Source organism: Podarcis erhardii, assembly GCF_964252035.2.
Source record: "Podarcis erhardii genome assembly, chromosome: 6".
Taxonomy (NCBI): domain Eukaryota; kingdom Metazoa; phylum Chordata; class Lepidosauria; order Squamata; family Lacertidae; genus Podarcis; species Podarcis erhardii.
The window spans coordinates 25761692-25771882 of NC_138510.1; the positions used below are offsets into that span (position 1 = coordinate 25761692).

Sequence of the window (10191 nt, forward strand, 5' to 3'; positions counted from 1 at the left end):
TTCCACTAATATATGCACTTCTGAACACATTTCCCCCCAATATCTGTCATTTTATACACAATATTTGGTTGGTGAACTTAATTGCAAAATTCGGATGTCTGTGAATTTCAAAGGATAGTTGTGTTTTAGGAACATATGAGGCAGTTAGAGTTGCAGCAACAGAATCCCTGATTTGGATCTTGGCTTTTGTGCAGAATCAAGGCTCCCCATCACAAGAAAAGTTTCAAAGCTTTATTGAACTTAAAATAGTCCTGAAAAACTGGTACAAGATACAAAGTAACTCATTGCTTTTAATCAAGCAAGCAATGCGGTCCCATCTTCTTTTTAGTCCTTGATTTAGTACAAGAACTTTCTCATCTCCAGTCCCAGAGAGAGAGAGATCCTAAGCAAGTTGCTCATCCATCATTGCAGAGTGAAACCACTACTGCTTCTCTTGCAAGCTCCATTGCTGACAGAGACGCTGAAGTCTCAGGTTTCACCTTCCTGTTGTGAGAGATCTGAAGCTCAGGTTTCCAGGATGAGTCATCGATGAGCTTAAAGACTGAAATGGAACATTCAACCTTTTCTGCCGCATTTGTCAGTGTGAAACCTCTCATGCCTAATACAAACTTTTCTACTTTGCAAATGCAAACCTTTACATAAGTTTTTTTTTCCAAACCTCAGTGTATATAAACTTTACATGTTATGCATATGAAACATCTCTTTAACAGAAGCCACCTTATACCAAATCGAACTATTGGTCCATATAGCTCCATATTGTCCATACTGACTGGCAGTTGCTCTCCAGTGTTTTAAGCAGAGATGCTTTCCTAGCCCTTCCTGGAAATGCTGAGGATTGAACCTTGGCCTTGCTGCATGCAAAGCAGTGCTCTGCTGCTTAGCTACAGCGCTTCCTCAGTGATTTGAGTTCAGTAACTGGTTGCAGAAGTACAAATTGTGTATTTTCTCATCAAAATGCAAACAGAATCAAGTTTCTCCCCCACCCCTGGCCTAAGTAAATGTGTTAGTCTCTCAGGTGCCACAAGATTCTTCACTGCTTTTGTTGCAAAAGACTAACACAGCTACCCATTCTGGGAAATATCCATACATAGGTGGATTTTAAAAAGAAACATGTCACTATTCTCATCTTAACATAAGAGACACTACATATTTTGTATGCTAAGCTGGTGTGTGTCACAGTGGTGGGTTCTGTCCTCATCATCTGTGGTCAAGAACACTGTAATCTTCCACTCATTGACTTTCTTCTGACACCCCATTATTTTGGGCACATGGTTAAAAATAGCATCCGGCACTTCCCGACCTGTGACTTGGTCTTCTGTGACAACAGCAGCCTTGGGTCAGTCCTCAGGGTGTCTTCTTCACCTCAGATGCTCTGTGCTTCTTTTCCACCTAAAGCAAGACAAACACATTTTAACACACGATGTTTTCCGTTGTGGCCTCGTGGTGGAAAAGATGTGGTGGAGGCAGGTCGGGGGGGCAGTAGGGAAGCTGTTTCCCATGTGTTCTCAAGAGTGACACCGCCATTTAAATATATACATAACTTGGGATTTCATCATTTATTCATAAGGCTATTTCTAATCTAATTCTTTGCATATTATCCAGGGGCAAGAGAAGTCACATAGCAAGGAGCGGGCCATTTCTGGCCCCCGCCTTTTCTTCTCAATACAGAATTGCCACATGGAGAACCGCTGATTAATATGCAAAACACCGGCCGCAAATAGGTTCATAAATAAATGATAAACTATAGCGGCTGCTTTATTTACCTATGGACTTAGAGACTGCGGAACCCTGATTAAATCAGAATTGCTGTTTGGAGGCGACTATGGGGCTTAACGGCAGTAATTCTCAAAGCGAAAGGTTGGCTTCCTTAGTGAGGTGCATGGAAGTTCCCCAGGATGCGCATGCTTTCCCCAATTTGCCCTCTGGCATGAGTGAACAAATGCAAAACAACCTCCTCAGTAGTAAATCCTTGAATACACATATGTCTGAGGTGGTTCCAGGGCCAAATGTTAGTTATAGCAAGCAGCCTTTTAATGTTGGTTGGTTTGTTGCGTTTATATCTCACCTCTTTCTCTAAGGCAGGCATAGGCAAACTCGGCCCTCCAGATGTTTTGAGACTACAATTCCCATCATCCCTGACCACTGGTCCTGCTAGCTAGGGATGATGGGGTTGTAGTCCCAAAACATCTAGAGGGCCGAGTTTGCCTATGCCTGCTCTAAGGAGCTCAAGGTGGTGTACATTGTTCTCCCCACCCACCTTATTTATTCCCCACAACAACCCTGTAAGGCTGTTAGGCTGAGAGACTGTGGTTAGTCTGAGAGACTGTGACTGTGGTCAGGCTGAGAGACTTTAACTGGCCGAACGTCACCTTTATGACTGAGTGGGGATCTGAACCCTGACCTTCTGGGTCTTAGTCCACCACTCTAACCACTACACCACACACTTAAATCATCTGCTTTCATTCTGAAGGGGGGATTAGTATTCGGATACCATGGCAATCTCCAGCCGAGTATCACACAGATTTCTGCAAGTTACTTGCCCTGCAAAGGTATTGTTTACTGCACCCTGCCACAGTGGTGGCTTTCAGTGGGAAACTGGCGCATGCTCCCAGTTTTGGGTTGGGAGCATATTCTGGATTGGGGCTCACAACTGTGCACCCCCCCCAAAAAAAAATCCTTCTGGCTTAGGCATGCCTTTTCAAAAGGCCTATTATCACATGTTGTTTTGCCCTCAGTAGTTTCTTTGCTGGGCAGTGGAGAAATCGGCAGGTCCACTCTGGCGAAGAGTGAATATTCCAATTTAGCTTTCTAATTTTTCCAACCTTAAATTCATTTCTACACCAGTTTTCGAATTTTCTTCAAAAAGTCATCATGAACATGCCTCAGGATTTTAGCGCAAATTTCTCCTAATGGACACATTTTCATAAGCAGGTTCCCTCAATATACATATTTCTGTAAAACATTTTCCTGGCACAAAATGTAACGTGAGCAGCAGACTCATCACCTTCTTTAACTGATCACCATAAGCTTTCAGACCCAAAGTTCAAAATGTTTCTGAGGGGATCTTGTTGGTTTAAAAATACATCCTGTTGGATGTTTCCTTGCCAAAAATTACAGTACTCTTCTTTGGGAATTGATTCAGAGACTGTGAACCCTTCTCGCTTCCTTCAAATAAAGGGGAGGGAGGGAAACCCTTCGAGCATTTTTCATATGGCAAATCTTTGCTGCCAACTCAGGTTTCACAGCTGAACACTCCCAAGGTACTAGTTCTGCAATTCAGGGCTTGGCTGCTCTCCCTTGTTCATGATGGATAGCTATAAAATGAAGGCACTTTGAAAAGTACCAGCTGTCCAGGTACACGCTCTGGTTTAGGCTGGCTGAGCAATACTCCCTCTATCTTTGCACTTCTCTCTCTCTCCTTTTTAAACATATTGCACAATGAATTTGCAAGCTCAGGTGTATGCTGGAAAGTTTTCCATGAACTCTCAAGGAGTCCAATCTCTGTGTGGGAGCAGGGCTTTTTCTTCCTTAACCTCCACTGCCTCCATAGCAAGACTTCGCCTTCCTGCTTTCCAGATGTGTGGATTCAGTTCTCATTTACAGGTACAATGTTAAAGGTGAAGGTAAAGGTACCCCTGCCCGTACGGGCCAGTCGTGTCCGACTCTAGGGTTGTGCGCCCATCTCACTTAAGAGGCCAGGGGCCAGCGCTGTCCGGAGACACTTCCGGGTCACGTGGCCAGCGTGACGAAGCTGCTCTGGCGAGCCAGCACCAGCGCAGCACACGGAAACGCCGTTTACCTTCCCGCTATAAAGCGGTACCTATTTATCTACTTGCACTTAAGGGTGCTTTCGAACTGCTAGGTGGGCAGGAGCTGGGACCGAACGACGGGAGCTCACCCCACTGCGGGGATTTGAACCGCCGACCATACGATCGGCAAGTCCTAGGCGCTGAGGTTTTACCCACAGCGCCACCCGCGTCCCTCAGGTACATTGTTACCTCAGGTTAAGTACTTAATTCGTTCCGGAGGTCCATACTTAACCTGAAACTGTTCCTAACCTGAAGCATCACTTTAGCTAATGGGGCCTCCCGCTGCCGGAGCACCGCTGGAGCACGATTTCTGTTCTCATCCTGAAGCAAAGTTCTTAACCCGAGGTACTATTTCTGGGTTAGTGGAGTCTGTAACCTGAAGCGTAAGTAACCTGAAGCGTATGTAACCCAAGGTACCACTGTACAGTGTCTTCACATGTTTGCTCACCAAGCCAGGGTCTGTTGCAATAATAATAATAATAATTTAAGAAGTAACTGCAAAATAAAGCTGTCAGGTTGCAATCCAGAGATTTCCCCTCTACCACCATTACTATACTGGATATATGGGTTATTCCTTCACTCCCATTCATGAAGCATTTTCACTTCCAGTAGGGAGGATGTTTTTCTTAAAATAAAAAATCCAGGTGCTGCTGGAGGATTCCCAAATCAGCCATCTTTGGTGTTTATTTACTTTTCCAATTCCTCCCCGCCTTTTAAATTTAGGCTTAAATGAAAATTTTAAATGAAAACTAAACTCTTTTTTAATTGTATTTTTTATTGTATTACAACTATGCAAAGCATTTTAATCAGTACTTGTGGGGGTCTATGAAAACTGCTATATTATTAATAGTATCAGCACCATCAAATATATAAAATATTTGTGATGCTGCTCAGTTCATCTGATTTCACTAATCTAGAGTTCCAATTAAAAACAGTCGCTAGCCTAGGGCAATGATTCCCAGTACATTAGTACAATGGGGATATTTACAGCTCCGCTGAGAATAGTCCCCCAGCATTTGTTCTGTAAATGAACATTGACAGAAAGGTCTTGCCCTTACTTATGAGCATTGATGTGCCAATTTCTGGATTTACAGTTTCCAGTTATTGGGTAGGTTTTACAGCTTTACACAAACGTGTCCTGGGTTGCCCAGTGATCGGAGAGTTGTGCACCAAATATTTATGAAAGAACAGAAAATGTATAATATTCTTATATTCACTGATTCACTCAAACATATTAAGATGCCTATTCCTCTAGCTGCCACCAGTCCTGAGAGGGCTGAAAACCAAAGGATATTTGCATGCCAGGGGAGGGGCAGGGAAGAACAGGGACCAAAATCCAATTTATTCAAGGTGTATCTCTATGACGACCACAGTAAAATATCATGAGGTACATCTCATACTCATGGCAAGCATGCATCTGGAAGCTACTATAAACTGGAACCAATAAGTGAGCACTTGTTTACAACACATGATAATATTCACCACAGTTATGCACCTTATCACAATATGTGAAGCAGTTTGGAGAACCACTGTTATGGATATTTTGAGACTGTAATCACAGTACATATAGCAGGAATTGTTATTAATAGTAATAATACACTTTAGCCATTTCTTCTCTCAAAGATGTCCCGCAAGGCAGTGGAAGTTTAGGATCAGAGTTTTCCTTCTCCTAGATGGGCTACATTCCCAGACTGATGAGCCCCATCTGCACTTACTGCAGTTGTTACAGTAAGGGCCACACTTTTAATGTTTGGGGAGGGGAAAAGGTGCCAGCCCTGTGTACCCTTGAGCACCCCTAGAAGATAGCACTGTCATCTACCCTCACCTGAAGGAGCGTCTCCACCCCCATCATGCAGTCTGGACATTGAGGTCCAGCTCTGAGGGCCTTCTGCCAGTTCCCTTCCTGAGAGAAGTGAGGTTGCAGGGAACCAGGCACAGGGCCTTCTTGGTAGTGGCGCCCACCTTGTGGAACGCCCTCCCATCAGATGTCAAGGAAATAAACAACTATCTGACTTTTAGAAGACACCTGTTTAGGGAATTTTTTAATGTTTTATGTTTTGTTGTGTTTTTAATATTCTGTTGGGAGCCGCCCAGAGTGGCTGGGGAAACCCAGCCAGATGGGTGGGGTATAAAATTAGCAGTCACAGTAGTATTCCCTCTACATCATGTGCAGAAAGCACTTTCCTGACTTCTTGACTGTTGGACCCACTATTAGTCTTGTCCACTGAATGCACCAGTCTTTTGAAGAAGTGCAAAGCCTCTCAATCAACTAAGCAGGGAAAGTCTGTGTCTGAAAAAAGAATGCACAGCTTTCCAAACTCTGAGGGACCCCTCCTCTCTCACACACAAACACACAGGCGTATATACCCTAAATGGTATGTTTAAGACTATTACCGCCTAATCCACACAGTTCCTTCCACATTCTCTTGACTTTTACAGACCTAGGTGTTATATTAATCACTGCCACCTAAAGGTATTTACAGCACCTCTACCTCAGTATATATTTACTACTGAGCTATATATTTAGCAGGAATGTTTTGTATGCTGGGAGTACTTACACCAGCTTGTGTGGTGGGATTTTGTTTTGTTTTTTTAAGTAGCCATATCAGTTATCTATTGAAAGCTGCATCAATTTCTCCCAAATGGCCCATTAAATCAGTTGCTGCGGAGAGACTTGCTTCTGAAGTGTCACTTCAGGAACGGTCCTTTTCTATGTCTGTATGTACTCACTACAGAGAAAAGAGTTTCGCCGGGGCTGGGTGGGTTATATTCTTCCCAACCGATACTCCATCTTGTCATATCATGAGGCAAAGCAGTAAACAACCTCAGCGTGAGACCCTCATTGTTTTGTGTAAGTACAACAGAGATCTCCAATGCCCGTTTTCAGCTTTTGGCAGCCTTAAAAATAACACTCATGGCTTAATAACAAATGTTTCATTTCAAATTCTGCTGCTAAGAGAGCTGTAGTGAACCAGCCTGTAAGGTGTTCTTTGGGGACATTCGTCAGATACGTTGAATAAGCAGCTTGGGCTTATTCAGGAGTGTTATGAGCCATGGAACTAAGCGGTGATTTGTCCAGTATCGATGGCTGCCAATTCACAGGGAAATCGAGATCCGCTAGGGAAGCAATTCAACCCTAGCTGGCAGGGTGGGGAAAACAATATTTGTGTTCCTCTTAGGTAAATGCATGTCAAAAATAATAATAAATGGAGGGGGGAGAGAAAGAAGTCGGGTTGAAATTGGCAGAAAGAGAGAAATGAATTTTAAGATTTTTCCCTGGTGGAAACTTGCATTCCCATACGCATCTGTACAATGGGTGCATTTGTAAATGAACAATGTATATTACAAAAGGCAGTGGGCTGAATAAATGCACAGGCTGAGCACTTCTTTCCCTTCCTCCATAAAACATGGAACTGGGTAAATGTGAAGAACTAACCAATTTGGGCTGTTCATTTGCTTTTTAAAAAACAAAACAAAACAATGAAGAAAAGCTTTTTTTTCCCACTGTGTGTTGTTCTGCAGCCAAAACATTTGACTTAAATCAAGTAGCACAGGGATAACCAATGAGACGTCTTCCATAATTCACATCATCCCTGATCACTGGCCATGGTGGATGGGGCTGATGGGACACACAGACACAAACAAACAAATCTTCTTCCTGCCCTCACTTAGAGGGAATATCACCTTCTCTCTGATGGGTGCCTCACACAAATGCATTGGGAGATTTCTAACCATCTCCTAACCCAAGGCTGGGGACCCTGAGGCCTTCCAGATGTTGTCAGACTCTGAAATCCCATCAGTCCCAAACAGCATGCCCAATGGTCAGGGATTATGGGAGTTGAAGTCCAATTACATCTGGAGAGTCACAGTTTCCTCATCCCAGTCCCAACCATTATCTCCTGCCATATGACCAATATTAAGGTAAAGGGTAAAGGGACCCCTGACCATTAAGTCCAGTCGTGACCGACTCTGGGGTTGCGGCGCTCGTCTCGCTTTATTGGCCGAGGGAGCCGGTGTACAGCTTCCGGGTCATGTGGCCAGCATGACTAAGCTGCTTCTGGTGAACCAGAACAGCGCATGGAAACACCGTTTACCTTCCCGCCAGAGTGGTACCTATTTATCTACTTGCACTTTGACGTGCTTTCAAACTGCTAGGTTGGTAGGAGCTGGGACTGAGCAACGGGAGCTCACCCCGTCATGGGGATTCCAACCACCGACCTTCTGATCGGCAAGTCCTAGGCTCTGTGGTTTAACCCACAGCGCCACCCAATTTACCTAACAAAGGACTGATCCACTAGCATCATAAACCATACACTGTTTGGCATCCAATCTTGCTTTTATTGCTTTAAGATCCTGTAAAATGCTCAGGTATAAGGGCCACTTCTTACATTCTTTTCCTGCCACTAGCATTAAAACAGATGTCAGTAAAAAGAAATAGAGTGATAAAAAAATAATAATCCTGCTGTGCAGTGCAGGGGTGTCTAGTGCCAAATACATAAATCCCACAAGAAAATAGGTTTGTTTTAGTGTAAAGCAGAAGTCTTGATTCTATTTAATGTATATGACTAGGGGACAGATACGCAAAATAAACGCAAGCCCCAGATATCCTGATGCACTTACAGTACCTTGTGGAATCAAATAGCAGTCAAACAGCTTTTCATTTTGATTGTCCTGTGACCAAGTTAAATTCACCAGAGGATAGAGTCCCTGCACCAGCATATGACCTCTGGAGTCTTGCCACAAATCATTCAGTTCATAGTTATGCTTACTGACTACACAGAAGTGATTTTTCCTCCCACAATGCTGTGTACAGTCTAGAATAAAAGCCTCATGCTGTACAGTCATACCTCATGTTACGTTTGCTTCAGGTTGCGCGTTTTCAGGTTGCATTCCGCGGTGACCCGGAAGTACCAGAAAGCGTTACTTCTGGGTTTCGCTGCTCGCGCATGAACAGATGCGCAAAATGATGTCACGCGCATGCACAGAAGCGGTGAATCGCGACTCACGCACGCGCAGGCGTGGGTTGCGTTCTGCTCATATTGCAAACGGCCTCCGGAACGGATCCCGTTCACAACCAGAGGTACCACTGTAGTCACAAATAAGAGGGTCACTCTGTTGTGAATATTTCCTTCTTGAGCTCTGTGGAAATAAATCAGCGTGCCTCAAGACTGAGTTCCGCCATGATGCTCATTCTGTAGAATGGCTGTAGCTCAGCGGTACAACATCTGCCTTGCATGCAGAAGGTCCCTGGTTCAATTCCCAGCATCTCCAGGTAGGCCTGGAAATGTCCCCTGTCTGAAACTGTGGAGAGCCGCTTCTAGTCAATGTAGGTCATATTGAACTAGGTAGACAGATGGTCTGACTTGGTGAAATGCAGTTTCCTACGCATATATTTCTTCCAGCGATCTCCAGACCAGTGGACTCCAAGCTGCTTGGTTTGACTGCAGAAAGCACATCCACTGTTTCATTTGCCTATCCAGAGGCTGTTCCTGTTCTAAAGCACTGCAAGATCTAGACTCAACGCCTAGTTCTGTGCTACTTTTCATCTACAAAGGAAATATCAAAGTGGCTGGTGCAATATTAAAAAAATAGCAATATCCTATAAAAATAAACACCAATAAAACCAGTAAATTCATAACAATGACCAAGGACTTCAGCAACTGGTATTAATCAATAGTAAAGGTCACAGAAAGCATAGGTGAACAGGTGTGCCTTCAGCAGGTATGCCCACCGTTAGCACTTGCCTGATTTAATTAGGAAGAGGTATGCATTGGGAGAGAGATGGCCTTCGTCTGTATTAGCACCAGATGGACTTCTGTAGGTGGTGGTATGATCAGCAGCACCCCATCCAAGACTGCAGTGACCTGGACAGTTTAAATGGGAGAAGGTGTTGCCAAGCCCCCTTCTCAGCACAAGCACTGGTAGAATGTGAGGTGATGCATTTCTGACACTTTGCACTCTTCCTATGCCCAGCCCAAGGGCAGTTTCAGAAAAAGCAGCAGAGGCAAGCCATGCATCGTACCAATCCTCAGCTGCCCAAAGGGACGTGGAACAGAGCAAAGAGGAAAAAATACAGCATGTTTATTGAGCATTCATCCTGATTTGCGTACGTGAAGGTTAGACCATATCCAGTCTTTAGTGAGCGTTTGTCATGCATTCATCCCAATTACCTTGTGGAGTGTTTATACATCTTTCCATTAGCTCTTTAATCCACTTTAACTGCACAAACCCAAAGCTCCAGGATGCACTTTAGTCTGTCCTCTAAAATAGTGACAAGCTGGCGTAGGTGAATTTGATGTACAGAAGGGGAAAAGAAATTCAATTTAGTTCACAATTAAAGGTGAACCTGCACAATTTTAATTTTCTGAAACAATGTGTGAAC

General features: G+C 43.9%; 1 long non-coding RNA gene across 1 annotated transcript; it reads right to left on the minus strand.

The window, feature by feature from the left end:
- Positions 1 to 217: 217 nt before the first annotated feature.
- Positions 218 to 10191, minus strand: LOC309344305. Its single transcript, XR_014157676.1, has 2 exons — positions 9980 to 10191; positions 218 to 1389 (listed from the first exon to the last, which is right to left on the minus strand). It is a non-coding gene; the product is annotated as an uncharacterized lncRNA (long non-coding RNA).